The 11,105-nt window shown below is 52.4% G+C and overlaps 1 long non-coding RNA gene across 1 annotated transcript; it reads left to right on the forward strand.

Moving 5' to 3' along the window:
- Positions 1-1,672: 1,672 nt before the first annotated feature.
- LOC139179613 (uncharacterized) lies at positions 1,673-10,662 on the forward strand. Its single transcript, XR_011563938.1, has 3 exons — positions 1,673-1,953; positions 5,708-5,930; positions 10,275-10,662. It is a non-coding gene; the product is annotated as an uncharacterized lncRNA (long non-coding RNA).
- Positions 10,663-11,105: the final 443 nt, after the last annotated feature.

Here is an 11,105-nt window from a genome sequence, read left to right on the forward strand (position 1 = left end):
GGCTGGACTCTGCTCAGCCACCCCTGGGACTCCAGCAGGTCCCAAGGGCCGAGAGCAGGGCCCGAGGGGACAGGACTTTCTCTCGTCCAATGCTGAGAGCAGACAGGCAGACGCCACACAACAGAGGCCGAGTGAGGAGGAACATGTGTGGCCTGACAAGCTTCTCCCGACATGCGCTTGGTGCCGTGCATTATCTTCTGTGGCCACTGCGGTGACCATATGTAATTAGCACTACGGCCGCCGGGCCACGGTCAGCCGTGGGGATGGTTAGGAGTTCGTGTAGGGGCCCCTCTCGAGCCCCCAGTGGCTGTGACCCAGTGTGATTCAGGCCTCAGCCTCTCCACTGCCTGCAGGGGACACGTGTGAACCAGGTGATGCTGACATGCTGACGGTCAGGGCGGTCCCCCTGGGGCTGGGACAGGCACAAGTGGACGCTGAGTTCTGGGCTGCACTGCTTAAAGTGGTCAGGGCCGCAGGGGCCCTTCCATGACGCACCTCGCCCCCCAATCCCCTTTGGGGCTGAAGGATCTAGTTCCCCAACTGTGAGAAACTCTCTGGGACTTGCCCTTGACTGGGGAAACTTGTCTCATCAGGGTGCCGTCCCCTTCCTGGGAGTCTGCATCCGAGGTGGTGGACGCAGGGCTCAGTGCCCACTCCAATCCCATGGTGAAGGGCCACCTGCCGATGCAGCCCAGCGGCCTCCCTGCCGCTCCTGCTTCCTCACTCCCTGCAGGAGCCCCAGTAAACCTCCCACGCGCTCCCCTCCATCCCTGTGTCTGCTTCCGGGGGGCCCAGCCCCCCACAGCACCTGGATTGGTGTCCTGGGGCTGCTGCGGGACTCACAACACGTAAGCGTGCTCCCTCACAGTCTGGAGGCCAGGAGTCTGAAGTTGAGGTGCCGCAGGGATGTGCTCCTTCCAGGGACTCAAGGGAAGGGTCCTCTCTGTCTCCTCCAGCTTCTGGTGGCTCCAGGTGCTCCTTGGCTTGTGGCCACGTCGCCCCAACCCCTGCCTTTGTCTTCGCATTGTCACACGGCCATCTCTGTGTGTCTTAGATCTTCCTCTCCTTTTTTTTTTAATGCTTGTTTGTCTGGCTGCGTTGGGTCTGAGCTGCGGCCCATGGGATCTTCACTGGGGTATGCGGGATCGTTTCCTGCAGTGCAGGTTCTCTAGTTGCCCTGCAGCATATAGGATCTTAGTTCCTCAATCAGGGATCGAACCTGTGTCCCTGCATTGGGAGGTGGATTCTCAACCACTGGACCACCAGGGAAGTCCCTCTCTCCTTTCTCATAAGGGTATTTGTCACTGGGAGTCAGGGCCCACCTAGATAATCCAGCATGAGCTCACTTCAAGATCTTTACCTCAGCGACACCTGCAGAGATCTTTAATCCAAATCAGGTCACAGTCTGAGATGCCAGGTGGGCATACCTTTGGGGGCTCCAGTTAAGCTCCTGTGGCAGCCAGGCTTCCATTTCTTTGGCAACAGGAAGAGCAAATTGTGAACTCCCAGGAGGGCAGGGGTCTCTGGTACATTCGTACCAAGGGATCCAGGGGCCCCTCAGAAGTGAGACAGCATGAACAGCCCCATCCACCACTATCCTGTAACAATGGCCGTGAGGGCAACACAGAGCATGAGGGAACGCAGACCCCACCCACCCGCCAGCACCTCCACAGCTGCAACCACTGGGAGAGCGTCTCCCCATACCCTTAGCATGCCAGCACAGGCGATGCGGGGATATCACTCATGGTCAGGGGAGAGAGAAGAGGTGTGACAGAATGGACAGCTTTGGAAACAGCTTATTGAGGAAAAAGAATAACCATCTTCTGGGAACACTTTCCCAGTTAAAGTCCAAAATCCTTCAGTGGGACCAAGCCAGTCTCAGGAACCCTCCCCAGTAACATGGCCCTGAGTTTCCAGCTGAGAGACTGTGCCAGGAGACACCAGACTCCACTGGTAAGTCCAACCACTTCTCACAAAGCAGGGAATGAGCTGTTTAAAGGAACATCCCTTGTGATGTTCTTCCTTGCTAATTTGTAGTCTGATGTCTTGGAAAGTGGCCTCGTTTGGGGCCAGTATTTGGATTCTGGACACTCTGCTCTGCCCCAAGAACCCCAAGATGCTCAGAAGTCAACCTGGAGCTGGGATGGGAGGTGCCCCAGCGGCTCTTGACCCCCCTCCTCCAGGGAAGCCAGCCGATGCGGTAGGACTAAGGCCACTGGAGGTGAGATGCAGGGATCTCAAAAGGCAGGAACTGAGGGGGACAAACCCCTGCAGGGAGGACGCGGGGTGACTATTGAGAGTGAGATGTGATCTGGCATGCTGGATGAGGGGTGGCTCCCCAGAAAACCTTTGAGCTCAGAGGTGCCGAGGATATGAAGTCAACTGTGTGGAGCTCTTTCCTTCCGCCCACCCTGCTCCCCTCTGTGATGTTTTCGAGTATTTGGGGGCAGGGGGAGGGAAGTATCACAGGACGAGTCTGAGCCGCATTCTGGGACTTGTGGCTCCTCTGTGGTTGCATGAGGCCACTCTCGCCACATCCTCAAGGTTGTCTTGAGGTCCAGAGGAGGTGATGAAGGGACTCCAGCAGGGCTGGTCTGCTCATCCTTGGGCTTTGCGACCCACTGACTGGGGTAAGCTGGGTTCTCAGAGCCTCTGCCGTGCACTGTAGAGGAGCATCACTGAGCAGTGTGTATCGTGATCGTGGGGAGCAACGGACTCGGCGCCTGGCACCCCGCGTAGCTGTGAGCAAACTCCTTCCCTCCTGAAGGCCAGTGCACCGGGCAGCCCAGAGGACACCGCGGAAGTAGGGATGGAGGGCGGACTGCCTTCACGTCGCCAGGCGGGTGGCCACAGTTAGCTTAGTTTAACTGAGTTACACCTTAGTTGGCTGTAAGGTGCCCAGGTGGGGCCGGGGACCTGTGAAGGGTGCCTTGATCATCACCTAATGGCATGTTATGGTTTTTAACTCACTTTGAGGCACACAGGTGTTTAACAACTTGCCTAAGGCCAGTCCCAGCTAAAGCTGCCGAGTGATGCCTACTTGGGGCTCTAAACAAGGGTTACAGTCACGTTTGGTCCACATGACTAATGATGCGCAGAAGCTCTTAAAATGCTGCATACATGGTTTGGCCTTCACACATCCACGCACAGACGCTGGGCCTGCTCTGTGTCCTGGAGATGAAGAGTGAGGGCTTTGTGGCAGAAAGCCGGCGAGCAGGGATTCTGATGCTAACTCTATTAGCGCCATGACGAGCCTTGGCGCCCCAAACACAGGCTGGAGGGTGCTTTGTCACGGGGAGTGGACCAGATGGGAGCAGACCTGCGTCCTTCCGTCTCACTGGGGTAGGGGTGGGGCTTGACTTCGGGCAGGTGGAGCCAGGGCCAGGATCCAGAACTCCCAGGTCCTTGGTCACTCTCCCCTGCAACCTGGTGGCCTCCATTCTCCCCGATGCCCCTCTGTTCCTCTTGACACTTCTCTCTACCACCCCCTCCCCCCCCACACACACACATCTAGCCATGAACTTCGACAGGTGCCTCTGTTCTCACTTAACTGCTCCGGACACTACCAAATAGCCACAGGTACACCAGGGCACACATGCTCTCCCGAAGGTCAGGGAGCGCTTGGCCTACTTAGACAGTGAGGTGCTCTCTGGAGGGTACACATGCTTCTAGGGAAAACACACAAATTGGCCATAAGGATGGAGGTGAGGTCTGAGGCAGGTCAGCCCGCTTTCTCTTGACCCTCATCGGTTTCTGCTTTGCCCCCAGTAAAAGCCCCAACTCCCTCCCTCCCTCTGTGTCCAGACCACCCAGAGTGCAATCCGAAGGTCAGTTAGAGCATGAGTAGATACTGATGGGCTCACAGCATCCCCTGATGGGAGGGGCAGCCAGCCCCATAAACACATTCCCATGGCCAGCACGGTGATGTCCAGTATATGAAGGGGGCCACCGTTCTGAATGGTGATGAATTCAGACAGCTGATGCCCACTGAGCACTGACTATGTACCAAGACCGAGGGTAGCACTTCCCACACCTTATTGGGTTTAATTGTCTCAACAGCCCTGGGGAGTAGACACTTGTTCCCATTTTACAAATGGATCACTCGGAAACGTTTGAGGGCAGGCCCAGCTGACCCAGAAGTCAGAGCATCTGATCCCATTGCTGCAGAGGCAGCTCCTCAGGGACGTGGGCTCCCCAGGGCGTGAATCTGCTCTTAATTGCAGAGTTGGGAGTGACCAAACGAGTTCTATCACATACCATCCCTGAAATGCCCTGGAAGACTCCACAAGCACCTCCTGCTGCAGGAAGAGGAAGACACAGCAGCCTCTGGCCCCACTGTCCCATCCTAGCCCCACTCTGCTGAGCACCCTGGGGGGTTGGCCCCTCCAGGCCATGAGCAGCCCTGACCCTGACCGCGAATGGCTGGGCAGCATCTGGACTCACGCTTACATCTAAAGCCTGGACACAAACTCCCTGCCCCAGTAGGGAAATCTTAGCTTGGGGCCTAGGCTGGGCCCATAACTGGACTTAGACATTTTTGGAAACGTAAGTTTGAGCTGATGGGTCTGGCTCTACCAGAAGCTAGCTGCCGAGGCCAAGAAATGTCTGGAAAAGTTACCCTCGGCATCATGGCGCCAGAGGAAGGACTCAGGCTCTGGAGATCTGAGTTCTAATCATATGCCTGCTGCTTCCTATAGTGTGATGCAGGGAAAGTTCATTCAAGATTCCCAGCCTGGGAATATAAGTTGGTGCAGCCACTATGGAAAACAGTGTGGAGGTTCCTCAGAAAACTGAAAGTAGAATTACCATACGATCCAGCAATCCCACTCCTGGGCATACACCAGGACAAAACTATAACTCAGGGAGATGCATGCACCTCTATGTTCATAGCAGCACTATTCACGATAGCCAAGATGTGGACACAACCTAAATGTCCACTGACGGATGAATGGATGAACAAGACGTGGTGCATATACACAACGGAACACTACTCAGCCATAAAAAAGAATGAAATAATACCACTTGCTGCAACACGGATGCAATGTGAGATTATCATACTAAGTGAAGGAGTTCAGAAGGAGAAAGACAAATACCGTACGGTATCACTTATATGTGGAATTTAGAATATGGCACATATGAACCTGTCATATGACTCACAGGCATAGAGAACAGACTTGTGGCTGCCAAGGGGGTGGGGGGCAAGCGAGGGAAGGACGGACAGTCTGGGATCAGCAGATGAAAAACTGTTATATATAGGATGGATAAGGTCTTACTGTATCACATGGGGAACTATATTCAATATCCTGTAATAAATCATAATGAAAAAGAATATTTAAAAAAGGATGTCTATATGTGTATAACTGAGTCATTCTGCCATACAGCAGAGATTGGCACAACATTGTACATCAATTATACTTCAACTTTTAAAAATTAAGAAAAAAAAAAAAAAAAAAGGATTCCCAACCTGGGATGGGAGTGAAGACGTCTCCTGTGGTGGTTTTAAAGTATGTCTGCAAATCCCTTGACAGTCTTCCCTTCAAGAAGTGGAGCCTAGTTCCCCTCCCCTTGAGTGTGGGCTGGACTTCATGACTCGATTCCAACTAATAAAATGAAGCAGCAGTGCTGGCTTCTGACCGTGGAGACTGGGTCATAAAAGGCACCATGGCTTCCTGCCTGTTACCTCTCTAGCTCTCATCTCTCCCTCCAGAGGAAGCCAACTGCCACGTCACGAAGGGTGGCACACTGGTGAAGGACCAAGGAGCCCAGCCAATAGCCATGTGAGGGTGCCATATTGGAAGAGGATCCTCCAGTCCCAGTTTGGCCTTCAGATGGCAGCAGACAGAGCCAACACCTCAATACCAACTTCTCAAAAGACCCTGATCCAGAACCACCTAGTGAAGCTGCTCCTGAATTCCTGACCTGTGGAAATGGTGAGATAATCAGTGTCAGTTGCTTTCAACCAGTAAGCAGAGACATCATTTTGCTGGCAAATGTCCATATTGTCATAGTTATGGTTCTTCCAGGAGTCGTGTGTGGATGTGAGAGGTGGGCCATAAAGAAGGCTGAGCACCGAAGAATTGATGCTTTTGAATTTTGGAGTTGGAGAAGACTCTTGAGAGACCCTTGGACAGCAAGGAGATCAAACCAGTCAATCCTAAAGGGAATCAACCCTGAATATTCATTGGAAGGACTGATGCTGAAGTGGGGCTTCCCTTGTAGCTCAGTTGGTAAAGAATCTGCCTGCAATGCAGGAGACCTGGGTTCAATTCCTGAGTCAGGAAGATCCCGTGGAGAAGGAAATGGCAACCCACTCCAGTATTCCTGCCTGGAGAGTCCCATGGACAAAGGAGCCTGGCGGGCTATAGTCCATGGGATTGCAAGAGTCAGACACAACTTATCATCTAAATCACCACTTGATGCTGAAGCTGAAGCTCCAATACTTTGGCCACCTGATGGGAATGAGTTGGCTCTTTGTATCAGGTGGCCAAAGTATTGGAGCTTCAGCTACAGCATCACTCCTTCCAATGAATATTCAGGGTTGATTTTCTTTAGGATTGACTAGTTTGATCGCCTTGCTGTCCAACGGACTCTCAAGAGCCTTCTCTAATCCCACAATTCAAAAGACTCATTGGAAAAGACCCTGATGCTGGGAAAGATTGAGGGCAGAAGCAGAAGGTGAGAGAGAGGATAAGACGGTTGCATAGCATCACTGACTCAATGGACATGAATTTGAGCAAACTCCAGGAAATAGTGGAGGATGAGGAAGCCTGACATGCCACAGTCCATGGGGTCACAAAGAGTCGGATACGACTTAGGGACTGAACAACAACAGGACACTGGAGGCATTTTGTTACATGACGAGAGATAACAGATACACTCACCTCAAGTATCTGTCAGGATTCACTGGGATAACACACACAGAGGGCTAGATGCCTGATGAATACAGGGTCTGGTTAGCTCCTTTCCACTCTGAGGTCTCAGCAGTCCCCTCCCCGAGGGGCTAAGGTTTGGACTGTGAGTTATGCCCACTCAGGGGCCAGCCCTACAGCAGGTTCCTGGCTTCTTTCCCTTTACCCTCAGCAGGACTCTTGTCTGTGGACAGTCACCCTGGGGGAGGACTGCTGTCTCTTTTATACAAAGGATCAAAGGAATTGGTTGGCATTCAGTTCAATCCAAATCCTGTGCCAAGGAACTTCTCTGGTGGTCCACTGGCTGAGCTTCTGCGCTCCCAAAGCAGTTCAATCCCTGGTCAGGGAACAAGATCTCACATGCCACAACTAAAGATCACACAAGCCACGACTAAGACAAGGCACAGCCCAATAAATATTAAATACATAAATATTTAAAAAACCCAACATGAAGATGTTTAGAAAAACAAACAAAAAAGCCCCCAAATTCTGTGTCAATACTGTGTACCAGCCTTGCCTCCCAGGCTCACCTTCCACACAGTAGCACGTGTGGGATGACCAAGCTGTAATCAGTTCACACCACTTTTTACTTAAAGCCCTCCAGCAGCTCCCCTTTACTCTTGGAGTAAAAACTTCAACTTGCACCACGGCTACAAGACTCCTGTGATAGGCTCCACCCCCACTATTATGCTACAGGTTCCCATCTTCCAAATGCCACTCAAACTTGCCAAACCTCTGCACGCAGAACATTCTTCCCCGAGACCTTCACAAGGCTGCCCCTCCCCATTATTTTGAGCTCCACTCAGTGCCACCTCTTTAGAGTTCCACCCCAGGTCACATCCACTACGTTATCTTATTTCACCCTTTTTATAACCAGCTAAAGTGACCACTTGTCTTGTTTTTCGCCTAAAGCCCCATATTGCTGGAGAGCAGAGCTTTGCTGTGATTATTCTAGGGGCTGGAATATTTGTGGGCCAAATGGCTTCTTGAACATCAATCAAATGCCCTTTTGAATGCTCTGCAGGCATCTTTCATGAAGAACGCTCTGGAAAACCTTCTATAAAGGGAATGAGTTGCCTCCAGACTTTCTAACAGCGGCTCATACCTGCACCATAATCACTGTAATCCAGGAAGGCTCTTGTTAGGGATTTTGAAATGCCTGTGTTGTGAGAGGCAGTAAATCTTTCTCTGATTTGGTTCCAGGTAATGTACAGGGAATGAAACACCCTGATTTTTCCCCTTCGCTGGGTTTTCACGTGAGTCTGCCTGGCCAGGTGTCTCTTTGCAAGGAGCAGAGGTCCAAGAACCACATGGTTTTCTGATGCAAACCTCTTACCCATCCCCCAGGAGGTCAGGGACTGAGGAAGGAGCTACCTGAAGAAGCCAGAATGTTCTGAGATTCTGGAGGTTGGAAGAAGGGAGGGCACCCATGGGGCAGAGTGGGGCAGGGCTCAGGGAGAAAGACTGGACTGACCACAGGGCCACCACCCAGCAGCTTGGACGGCCATGGCCTCCAGGGCCAACCAACAGAGGACCCTGCTTGTTCCTGCTTCCAGGATCTGGGGAGCCGAAACGCTTATGGAAGAGCCTGGCACTAACTGGTCTCCTTGCTTCTCTTGGTACCAAGCACAAACAAATCATCTTCTATTAACACAAATGAGATCCCATCATTCCTCTGCTTGAAGGAATCACCCCCCTTATTCTCAAGGCACAGACCCACCTCCCTGCTGAATCTCCACCTCCAGCCCCAGCCCCCACTGCTGACCGCAGTCATGCTGTTCCCAACCCTGGCACAGCTGTTCCCTGAGTCTCAAGTCTGTTCCTGCCTCATCATCTTCTGAAAGAGGCCATGCAGTACTCCCACCCAATGCAATCCCTGTCCCCAAAAGCATCTCCCAGTCCTGTCCCAGGGGGGCAGGGGGGCACAGCACTGCCATGCCTTCAGCTCTGACATGGGGGCTTGATTTCTGTGGTCTCTGGGGATACTGCCTGTCCTCCCCATCCCTGCAGCTGGAGGTGAGCAGCCCTGGTGCTGAGCAGATACTTGGACCACACTAATTGAGAAAAGAAATGGGAATCTCTAGGGACTTCCCAGGTGGTCCAGAGGCTAAGACTGCAAGCTCCCATGCAGGGGGCGTGTTTGATCCCTGGTCAGGGAACTAGATCCCACAGGTTGCAACTAAGAGCCCATATGCTACGACTAAATAGATCCTGCATGCTACAACTAAGATTCGGTGCAGCCAAATAAATAATAAAATAAATAAATAGGAAGCTGTAAGGACCAGGCTGTCATCTGGAAACAACTGAAGAGCTGGGTGGAGGCAGTCTGGGCGAGTCTTGGGCTGTGTCTTCCCGTGGGCGGATGTGTGTGGAGAGATGCAGATGGGACAAGGTGTATCCAGGTGTGTCCTGCTGGCCAGTACCTGGGGAAGCCACATCCCCATCCATCCAGACAGCAGGGGTGGGGAAGGACTTGCTGGATCTGAAAGGAGAGAAGAGGACCAGAAGGGTCTGGTGGTCATGGTACTCAGGGGTCCCCAGCCTAGCCAGTGGGTGGGGAAGAGTTGGGGAGGATGGAGAGGATGGAGAGGATGGAGGGGTCAGGAGGAAATGTTATGACCTAAAAGGTGTCCTGGGAAAGTGGCCAAATGCAGCTGCTTGGACTTGAGGTTTTCTGGTAGCATTTCATGTGGCTGAACACAGGGCACCCTGTGTGTCCCCACTTTTGGGTGTGAAGACAGGGTGGAAGCAGCTTCAGCTGAGAGGCATGAGGTCATGGCAGCTGCAAGGGGAGTACAGGACACTCAGGGCCAGCCATTCTGGTACCCCAGGGGGGCAAGCAGGACCTGGGCAGGTAAGGCATAGGCAGGACCAACGAGAAGAGGCCTGACTGTGGCGGGGGAACAGGATACTGGAGACTCCCTCTGGACCAAGCACTCCCTTTACTGCCTGGAGTTAGGGAGGTACAGGGGGTTCCTGGGGAGGGGAAGGGCTGGCTGAGAAGCCATGGGAATGTTCAGATTTTAATGCCTGAACCAGCCCTGCCAGTGCACGCCAGCCCAGGTCAGACCCCACCTCAGCAGATCAGGCCCAGATCCTAAGTGATTACGTGTCTTCTCCATGTCCAGCCACCCTGACCTTCCATCAGTCCCTGGAAGACACTGCTCTCTGGGGCTCTGGTCTGCACTCTCCATTCTCCCTAGAAGTTTCATGACCCCCAAATCCTCCATATCTTTTAGCTCAGCCATCTCGTCCTCAGGGGCCTTCCCTAGCTGGGAGGCCAGTCCAAGTTCCTTGGCACCCACCAAACTCACCCTTCCTAGGACCTGACTTTGCTGACATGCACCTCTGTTCTTAATTCAACAGGTTTGAGAGTTTCCCAGGGACTCAGTCCAAAGGCTCAGGATCAGAACTACTGTTGTTCCCCACTCTATATTGACATCTCATTAAATATCCACTGAACAAATGAGCAAATGAAAGAGTGGACCCAAAATGCCTGCCCTGTTGTGGATCCCATCACTCCCTTCCTTGGTTTTGAATTCAGGCAGTGGGTACCACTTGTGTGCTCAGGAAAACATGGCTTCTCTGAGGATGCTAGGATCTTAGAGGGCTCCTCCCACTGCAGCAAAGAGAGCCCACAGGGCTGGTTGCAAGGGATACAAGATCCTGCCAGAGAATATGAGAGGCAAAGCTGTACCCCTAGGCACTTTGAAGTACAGCCTGAGTGCAGTGGAAAGTTGCCCAGGCTGTGCACTGCCACACTGACAGGACCTGTGCAGCACATCTCCTCCCATGGCTCACCTGTGAGCACCTGTCTCTCTCACAGCATGTGGTGGGATCCTGAGATCCAGGTCTTTGTAACACAGTTGGCATTGCCACAAACCGAACAACTACTAAATGATTTCTCTCTCCATTCTGTTTGACTATTCTACCAGGATTTTTTTTTCCTCCCTCTAGAAATACTTAATTTTTCCCAGTGGGTTACAAATGCGGTAAAAGAAAAGGACTGGTACACAGGAATTTAATTAAAGGCCTGCGCTCCATCATTAAGCAGTGACGTTTTTATTCTCTCCTTAGCCCCTACCAGGGGTTCAGAGCTTCTCTATTGTTACATATTTAATTTTATTATTTATGCATTTGGTTGTGCTGGATCTTAGTTGCCTGTGTTGCTGCTCGTGGACTCACTGTGGCACATGG

Source organism: Bos indicus, chromosome 25, assembly GCF_029378745.1.
Source record: "Bos indicus isolate NIAB-ARS_2022 breed Sahiwal x Tharparkar chromosome 25, NIAB-ARS_B.indTharparkar_mat_pri_1.0, whole genome shotgun sequence".
Classification (NCBI taxonomy): domain Eukaryota; kingdom Metazoa; phylum Chordata; class Mammalia; order Artiodactyla; family Bovidae; genus Bos; species Bos indicus.